The following is a 10,377-nucleotide window of genomic DNA, read 5'->3' on the forward strand; positions in this document are numbered from 1 at the left end:
GTAATCTCCAAAGCAAATAAGCATCATATGGAAAAAAGTCCCTACTTGCCTGATACTAGACCATGTTGAGTTTACACTTTCTTTGTTGTTCTTATTTAAAAGCTGTTTGGACCTTGGAAAACTCCTCCTGTAGCTAGGAAATTAGCACCTGGAGAAATGGGGTATGCCCAGCTTGGGGACAGGTGAAATGAAAAAGAAAAGGAGAAAGTAGAAGAGAAAAAAGTAAAAGGGGAAAACAGATAAGGAAGAAAAGGACAGATAGATAAAACCACTGAGTGCCAAACTGGGCAACAGACTGCTAACCTTTGCCTCAATAAACCTTATTCATTCACTCATTCATTTATTCACCTATCAAACATTTTTGGTTGCCTACTCTGCCCAAGGCATCCTGCCTGACTCCAGAGTAGAACAAGAAATAACACCCCTGCTTCCAAGAACATATAAGGTAAGGTATGCAGAAAAGAAACCCTATCAAGCAACTATAATACAAAGTAGAAGGTGACAGGTATTATGGCAAAAAAGACACAGTACTGTGGGGAGCCCAGAGGAGGAAGAAGGGAGTGTCTAGTTGGGGGAGAGGAATCAAAAAAGGAAGTATCATTTCACCAGGGCTCTAAAATCATGAAAAGGAGTGGCAGTAAAGACAGAATTTAGGGCATTTGGGGAAGGAAAGAAAGACATGAACTGAAAAAGAAGGGAAAGCAGGTGTGGGGAACACAATAGTTCCATCCGGCTGAAATGCAGGGTGCAAGAAGGAAAGCATGTACCATGGGTCAAAAAACAAGTCAAGGAGAAGACAGTAAAAGCAAACTTGAATGCTCAGTTAACTCCATCTACTCTGTTAGACAAGAGGGAGCCCCTGCAGGTTTCTAAACAAGAAAACGACACAATCAGAACTGCACAGAAGGAAAATTAATTTGGAAGCAGGGTGAAAGAACACTGTTGTGAACACTGCAGTGCAAGGAAGGAGAGGGCATGCGTTCACAGAAACAGTAGTCCCTCGTCCACTAGGATTTCACTTTGCAATGCAACTGAAAGCACTGAACAATATGTCCCAGTGTTCATATTGTCAGGATTATATCCACCAGTTACTGCTTCCTGTGCATTCATTGCCAGGTTTTCTCCTCTATGAGCTGCCCTGGAGAACAATAATAGTATCTTCTGCTTCCTACTCTCCTCCATTCTGTTCTACTGTCTGAATGATGTATTTGTCTTTGCTTCCTGTTGAATAAGTGTTATGCTTCTGACTGACATCACTGAAGTCAAAAGCAACTGGGCTGGAGTATCTGGAGTATTTACAAGCAACTAGGCTGGAGTATATTGCAAAGAGGGTGGTCTGGTGGTCACTTCTAAGAATAGAAACACAAGTCTCCCTTGTTCAAATGAAAAGCCTTGTTCGAACCCACGCGAAGGGGTTGTGTTGGACTTCTCTGACTCCATCCCCTGCCCAGCCCTTGTGAAACAGTGACACTGAACAATTAGAACAATTAACAAGCACCTCGGAATGTAGAGAGAGAAGATAAAGGAAACCTCACTACTGCTGTTGGTGGGGGCTCATCAAACAAATTGTTTCTAAAGCCAAATATCTAAACTTTAATTTTAAATGACTACATCCCCTTGTTCAGCAAGATAATCAAATTCAGTATATTGGGAATATGTTTCAGTCTTTTCTGGACTGAGTTTTGTTTTTTGTTCTTTTTTTCAATTTTAAATAAATATGAGTTCTTTCTAAGGCAGTTTTTATATTTCCTTTGCTTCACAGCCTGATTAATGATAGGCTTAATTCCACAAAAAGCCAAGGGAAAGGAAAGAAACAAATGTGAAGGCCCAGCTACTTCAGGTCTCTTCTGGCCTGCCCCAGGAAGCAATGTCCTTCGTTGCTTCTGGAGATTAGACACAGACTGCGACCTGAGCTGGGCAAGCGGGTAGGGGAGGGCTGGGGGACAGGTGCAGGATAAACCTGCATCTGTGACTGAGTTAATTATCCCTAATTGTTCTCCAGTTTAAAAAACAAATTGGAAATCACCAAGATTCAACAAACCTCAGACCCTTCACTTTGAGCTTCCTCCATGTGGAGGTACAAGGAGCAAAGGATTTGGAGGCAGAGGCCTGGGTTGGAGATTCAGGCATACTTTTTACCAGTGTTGGGGCTTTAGCCAAGTCATTTCCCTCTCTAAACTGCAGCTTTCTCTTTTTTAAAATGAGGTTACTCATGGGCAAGGGGTTACTCACAGGCAAAGGGTTACTCACAGACAAGGGGCTACTCACAGGGGTTACTGGCAGACTTTAATAAAGGGGACAAAAATACTGTGCAACAATATGGTATCAAGGCAGACAAAGTGTACTCTCTTCCTACCTGACCATGGGAGAGATCATGTAGATAAAGAGCTTTGAAATATTTATAAGGGGCCCTTAAAAGCAACATGGGGTAGTGGAAACAGCATGATATTTGGAGTCAGGCAACCTCTTGTAGGATCCTGGCCCTGCTGCAGCAAGCAATTCATTCCAGGCCTCAGTCTCCTGAAGTATAAAACAAGGGTATATGACACCTACTTCTAAGGGTCTAAATAGTGCTACTACCAGATCTTAGGGAGAGACTCTTGCAGGAAAACTTCCCTTGAGAAGCCCACCGGAGTAATATACTATCTGTATAGCATGAATATTGCAGGCACCGGGGGCTGAGAGAAGGGGACGAAATTTCTCTGCATGTGACAAGAAGAAGGATTTCTAAAAGAAAAGGCAAAGAAGAGCATGAGGGAGAGAGTAGAAAAGAGAGATGGTCCGAGGCTGTGACAGAATACAACTTCCCTGCCCCTCCCCATCACACCCCTTCCCACTACTCTTCATATCTGTAGCAAAATTACTAATAAAACATCTTCGTATAAATAGAGTGTCTGAGTATATAATGAGGCTGCATTTTACCTCCGACCATTCCAGTGCAGCTCAGGACCATGAAAGTGGGCCCATGAGAATCCACAGAAATTGTGAGGATAGGCTTGGCCTTCCCCAGGCTACAAAAGCCCCAGCTGGCATCATATTGTGTTATTATTGTTGCAATAAGAAATGAGTATGGCAAATTAGGAACATTTCATTCAAATAGTTAAACTTTCAACAAACGAGTTTAAACCGGGCAGAATTTTGATATGTTGTCATTCCATTCTGTACTGTTTCTTGGTGAACACAGAATGGCTGGAACACTTGACCTGGACAAGGAAGAATCAGGAACCCCTTTTCCATCTTCAGTCTACTATTAAAATCTGGGTGGAGAGAGGATGGGAATATCTATCTCTGGGTCTTAAATGGTAAAGAAGACAGAGCTTTTATAATGCGAGGTGGGGAGAAAATTACACCCATTTAAGAGGAAGCATAACTAAATCTCCCCAGCAAGTTAGTTTTATTTTGCACCTGTTCTATAGGCTTCCTTACTTCTGCCTTGGTAGCATTTTACATATTTTACTCATGGTGTCTTGCAATAGTTTAGCTTTCAATAGGCTGTTTTTTGGCATTTCTCCTAATTGGGTAACTGCTTAAGCCAAGAGAGTGAGTGATACTTTTTCTGGCTAAAGTTGCCTCTCCAGGATCATGAGCACGCCCAGCACATTCAAGTCCAGTGCTTACAGTGCATATCATTTACACAACTCGACAAGGCCGGCCCCAATCTTTCTTCTTTGCCTGATGTCTACAGACTATTTGACTTCATCTGGAGAACATTATCCATGGCATTGCCAAGCAAATTATTTATCCGTTGGGTTATTGTAGTAAACTTATAAGCAGATGGGATTTTAGATTTTCCATCCTGTCTCAAAGAAAAATGAACAAGGAGCATAAGACACCTAAAATCCCTCATCCATCATCACCTGATGGCAGGTGTTCTGCTTCAGCTGTTCACACTGTACACATCTCTTGCATTTCTCTCTTCTATTTTGCTACAAAGAAGGGCTGTGAATCCATAGCTCCTCTGATGTCAGTGATACCCAGATGTTGGGCCCACTCCTCTTCCTGTGTAGGCCATGTGTCCCGGCCTCCACTGGTTTTCTTTACAGAGTTCCAGCACTGACTTCTATTTGTAAACCCTAGCTCTGGTTTCCATCTGCTTTTCACCTCCCATCCCCAATCCGGGCCTCACCTTCAAAGCTTCTTAGTACTCTGCTCTGACAACCAAAATTCTGTTATTTCCATCAGAATCTGTCTAAACTGAGTCGCTAATTAACTTCTGGCTCTCAAAGTTACAGAGCTCATTTGCTGACTCACAAGAGACAACCAAAGGAAGCCCTTCATTAGCATCCCTGAGCTGCTCATTAGCCACTGGTAGAATCTCAGGAAGGAAAAACAGCTCTACTTGAATTAATGGTACTTCACCTCCACATAAATTTATTGGGCATCTCCTAAGGGCTCAGTATTTTGGGCAGGATGAGGGTGGTGAGGCAGCGTCCAACCCCTGTCCTCAAGGGGATGAAGGCAAGATCCGCAAGCATAAAACAACTAAAATACAATACACAAGAAGAATATACAACATTAAGAGCAAATGAGTTTTATTCCAAAAAGGAAGGTTGGTTTAACATTTTGAAAATTTATCAATGTAATTTTCCAGTTTAATAGAATAATGATCAAATATAATCAGTTTAATAAATGATGAACATCAATTCATGATTTAAACGAAAAAAACTAACTTATTAGCCAATAGGGGAAAGGACCTTCATCTGATAAAGGATAGCTACCAAAAACCCTAGAGCAAACACTGCTTTTAACTGTGAATTGTTCAAAGTTTTTCCTCTGAAACTCAGAGCAAAATTAGGATGGTTACTATCAGCACTCTACAATTACTAGGTAAATTGGAAATTTGCATGGAAAAAAAATTGACCCCTATCTCACACCATACATAGAAATCAATTCAGATGGATTATGGATCTAAATACAAAAAGCAAAATGATAAAGCTTCTAGACCATAACATAGGAGAATTAACTTTAGTGGTTGACAAAGATTTCTTACACAAGACACAAACAGTACTAACCATAATGAAAAAAAAAACTGATATACTGATCTATATTAAAATTAGAAACTACTATGTGGAATCTAAGGAACAGAAAGAACAAACTAATCGAAAACAGACACGCAACTATAGAAGACAGTTTGGTGATGGCCAAAGGGGAGAGAGGTGGGGGTGCTGGGAGAAAGAGGTGAAGGGTTAAAAAAGTATAAATTACTAGTTGATAGATGGTCACAGGGATGGGGAACATGGTATTGGGAATGCAGTTAGCAGTAAGGTAATGGCTATGTATAGAGCCAGAGGGAAGAGAGAGGAATCAGGGTGATCTTTTCATAAACTATATAAATATCTAACCAATGTACTGTATACTTGACACTAATAATAAAAAAAAAACTGCTGTGCTTCAAAACACAACATTGATTGAAGAAAAGGCATTCTATATAAATTTTTTAAATGAGCTTACCCACACTATATAAATAACTTTTATAAACCAATTATACAGACAACTCAATTAAAAAATCGAGCAAAAGACTTAAACAGGCACTTCACAACAGATATCTAATGGCCAATAAATACATGAAAGTCTTAAACTCATCAGAGATCAAGGAAATGCACATAAAAACCACAATATGATCCACTATACTTCTTCTGGACTGGTTAAAATCTTAGGAGTTGACTACACAGTGTTGGTGAATTTCTCATATGTTGCTGGTGGGAATGTATACTGGCATAACCATTTTAAGAACGTGACAATATCCACTAAAATTGAACATACGCATACTTTATGACTGAGCACTGACATTTCTAGGGATATGGGCAATAAAATGCCTACACACATGCACCATCACATACAAGAACATTCCCAGTAGAATTGTCCATAAAAGCCCCCAAAGAGAATCAATCTTAATATTAAATGGATAAGTACATTTTGGTATATTCATACAGTGATATATGATACATCAAAAGAAATGAACAAACTACTGCTATACACAATATGTATGAATTTCATAGACATAATAGTGAACAAAGGAAGCCAAGCTTGAAAGAGTACGTACTATATAATTCCATTTACATAAGATTAAAATACAGGTACAATGAATCTACAGTATCCTAAGACTCACAGGTGAGTCCTCCAGGGTACTGGTTGATCCCATATCTAGATATGGGTAGTGGTTCGTGGATGTGTTCACTGTGTGATAGCTATCAAGCTGAAAAAGTATACCAAAGTAGGGGGGCCAGAGGAGTGGTCTGCCCAGCAGGGGTGACTATTTTATCACTGACATGGTTTAGAATATCCAGTGCATAACAATAATTAAAAGCAGACTGACTGCTTTTCTTTTGTTTTTAAATTCCCTACAGACAATAAACCCTCTTATTACCTGAAGCTATGGTGGACTGCTCCCACCACCACACCGACACTCTACTATTGATCAAGCTGTACACTTAGGATTTGTACAACTTCTATAAGTATGCTACGCTTGAATATAAATGTTTATTTTAAATTGTTAACGACAACAATTAAATAAATACAAATGCAATCTACCACTTCTAAATCAGAAAACATTTCAGTAATGTAAAAGATAAAAGCAAATTCATTTCATGATAGTGGCTGACTTTGAGAAGGGTGAAAAATGGAACTTCTACGTTATCTATACACGTGTGTATATAATGAAAAATTCTGTTCCAAGGGCCACCAATTTGAAAGTCATTTCTTTGGGAGGTATAAGTGAAGGCAAATACTGAAACACATCACATAGTACAGGCCCAAAGGAAAAATTTTGTCCAAAAGTGTACAAGAATATACAATGAAAAATGCCCATGGTGCCCCATTCTCTCATCCTACCTCAGAAGCTTGAGTGCCAAGGCACATGCACAGGGGGAGCTCAGGCAAAAGGAATGTGGGGTAAGGAGAGACTGGTGCCTGATACTTCTGTCTAGCAGGGTCTGAGCTCATGCAGAAGGCAAAAAGACCTTGGAGTCTGGACCTGTGGAAGGTGCTTTTGGAATCCCTTAGGGCACTGGTGGAATAAAAGGTGCAGAAATCAGGACAGACCAAGAGAAAGGGTCAGCCTGAGTGGTGAGTAGTACTGTGGAAGTGAAATAGAACATCAGGGTCTCTGCCAGTCTCTAGTACTGTCTCCCTGAGCTTTGGGGACCCAGGAACAAAAGGCCTGGCAAAAGGAGCCACCTCTAGACAAGCAAAGGGAGACCCATCAAACCACAGTGTTTCAAACCCACAGGGTAAATAAATAACGGTGATTCTAATCCTTACGGCACTTTGCAGTTTTCAAAGTACATTCGGATACAGCATTAGTTTCCGGCCACCTTGAACGTGCCCGATCTCATCTGATCTCGGAAGCTAAGCAGGGTTGGGACTGGTTAGTACTTGGATGGGAGACCACCTAGGAATACCAAGTGCTGTAGGTGTTAAAAAAAAAAAATACAACATTTTGTTTTACTTCTTGAGCCACTTTGTAGAGTCCGACAGAGCCTACGTTGTTCCTTTTTTCTCATAATAAAAATAATCCTTTATTAAATTTGAGAAATAAAAGGAGGAAAAAGACTACCGATAGATATTCATGCTTAAGGTTTTTAAAAAGGATTTCATGTACTATGAATTAGTTTGTTGGATTTTTTCCTCTTTATTAAGTTGTAGTCACACCAAATATACAAATTTACATAGCAGAGACTATTATACTCATTTTAAAGATAAACAATCTGAGGCTCAAAGAAGTTAAATGATTTGTCCAAAGCACAAGGCTACTGAGTGAAAAGGCTGAATCTAGAACCAAAAAAATCTGACACCATTCTTGTTTTTTATGAATTTGAGAAACAAAAAGAATCTTTCACTTCTTTGTCAACCTACCACTTGGGTAACTTATTTCCTCTTTTATCTGACCTTCCCATCGAGAAAAGAGAAAACACGAAGTCTCAACGAAAAAAGAACTTTGAAGCTGCTTCTGGAGAGCTGGGATCATAGGCAGGTTTGGATGGTGATAGAGTGAGGTCGCAGTTGGCCCCTGCTATGTGTTTCTTCCTTTGGATGGTTCATGAGTCAAGGACCTGGCAGAAAACAGATGGCCCCTTCTAAAGCAGGTAAGAAAAGCAAGTTTAATGAAGGCACTATTTACAAAATTATGAAAAGAGCAAAGAGAGCATGCCAAAAAACAATCTAGTGTCCTGGATCTAAAAAGGACTGTAAGCTGCAGTGAGCTGAGGCTATTGGAAAGGAACTCAGTCTCCTCAAACCACTGCCAGCAGAGAGAAGGCAGGAATAAGCACCCCAACTCTCCTCCCATGCTCTGAATTCCTGCCATTGTTTCTAAAGCAATGAAATCAACCAGAAGCCAGAGGGCAAAAGGATTTGCTTGATAAAGCCATCTAGCGTCAGCCTCCAAGGACCCGACAGAATAGAGAAGGGAGGACATTGCATCTGGAAGGCAAAAAAAGGATATACAGAGATGGACTTTCCTATTTTCTCACCATAGAAGGCCAAGCAGGATCTGTTCCTGAAAGAATAATTTACAGGAATGACACATCAGAATTCAGAGCTACTAAATGGGTCTACAGCAAAGAGAGGCAAACTATAGCCTGTGGACCAAATCCAGCTCAAAGCCTGTTTCTTTGTAAACGAAATTTTATAGGAATGCACCCACACCTATTGTTTATGTATTCTGTATGGGGCTGCTTTCACGTTACTCAGTCAAGTTGAGTTGTTACAACAGAGACTGTCTGGCCTGGAAAGCTTTAAATACTTACTATCTGGCCCTTTATATAGAAAACCTGTTGATTTTTCTTTTTCTCTTCCACATGAATCACATTCATTTAACATTCACTCTACAAGTATCATAAAAGTAAAGGGACTTCTGGTAAGTCTTCTCTTTTGATAGCCAGAGCTAGCTATCCTCATCCTCCTCAGGATGGCCCAAGCTCACACTGGGTTACCAGCCAAGCAAGGCTTAGAATCCAGATCTTCTGAAGCCAAACCCAGATACTTAATCTACAGTAATCAAACTGAATTCTTAGCAGGAAATGTTTTCAGGAGTTAATCGAAATTGAGAAAGTTAAAGACAAATGTGAAACAGAAAGCAAAGGAACATTTTGACACAATAAACTGGGTTGCTTAGTGATAATTAAGCAAGTGAACACAGGATGGCAATATGTCCCCAAAGACAGTAAGGAGTCTAACAACATCATAGCTATTAGCTTTCCAAAGTCAGCCTTTCTCAAATAGTTGTCATTAGTTGTTCTCCCATCTTCCAAAGGCCAGATTACAATCACCTTAACAAAAAGGATGTAGATCTGGGTTGTAGAAAAGAGGAATAAGTATCTAGGATGTATAACAACAAAAAGCAATTTTTTATGTCCATTCCAAGGTAGCAGAAGCTCTTGATCTTGGATGGTATGGCCTAGGGAGAACCAAGTAGGAGGCCTTGGGTAAAAAAGAGCCTGTCAATGATTCTCCCTCTAGTTAATAAACTCCCTAGGCTAGGCTAGGAAAGCTACTTAATTTCAGTGCCAAGTATTGGTACCTTATCCTCATTATAGTGATTCAAAAATGCCCAATAAGGGTAAATCACAGGAAGAGTTGGAGGGCTGAATTTGGCCCTGGAGCCTGGGCAGTGATCAAGTTCATCGACATCACCTAGCATTTACACTAGCCAAGCAGTTGGGCCCTTGGAACAAATATCACCAGTATTATCCCATCTGGTAACCATCATTCCAGCCACGGTTATTTAGTCCTTGCTTTCAAAGCCAGTACACACCAAAGCTAGGGCTGGTCTTTGGCCACATGAAGCAAGAGAAGGTTCCAGGGACCATGCAGAGTCATGAAATAAATGCATGTCCCTGAAGGCTCTCCAGGTATTCTAATCCAAAAAGGAGAGACAAAAGTATCAAAGAGAAAAAGCTAAAGGGTGGTAGAGCTGATTTAAAGATTAAGTGACAAAAGGAATGACAAATGGTGATAACAGGGTTTATAGAGAATAGGAGAAAACAAAATGGGATCTTTGTAATATGGTGTATCTTGCCAAGGCAGAGGCAGTTTCTTAAAAGAGCTGCACCAAACCAGGCAACAGCCACACTCATATGGCACTTGTAATAGTGATCCCCATCACAGACTTCTTAAAGATGCTGCCCCACCCACAGGCCAGAAGTGGACACTGACCCCAAGTGCCTCAATCCCACCCCCAACCCCAATGACCAGCAATACAAAATAAGGACAGAGACTACGCCAGTCAGCCATGAGGAACCAATCTGGGGGTTGTTTAGGTTAAGAGGCTCCCCCTAGTGGAGGTCAGGGTAGACTCTAGGTAAATAGATGTAGGAACAGATGCTCAGAAGGGCAAAGTGCAGAAAACAGAGTAGACTAACAGCATTAGTTTCCTCT

The 10,377-nt window shown here is 40.5% G+C and overlaps 1 pseudogene; it reads left to right on the plus strand.

The window, feature by feature from the left end:
- Positions 1–7,301: 7,301 nt before the first annotated feature.
- Positions 7,302–7,415, plus strand: LOC112478630 (annotated as a pseudogene).
- The last annotated feature ends 2,962 nt before the right edge of the window (positions 7,416–10,377 follow it).

Source organism: Pteropus alecto, unplaced genomic scaffold, assembly GCF_000325575.1.
Source record: "Pteropus alecto unplaced genomic scaffold, ASM32557v1 scaffold61, whole genome shotgun sequence".
NCBI classification, from domain to species: Eukaryota; Metazoa; Chordata; class Mammalia; order Chiroptera; family Pteropodidae; genus Pteropus; species Pteropus alecto.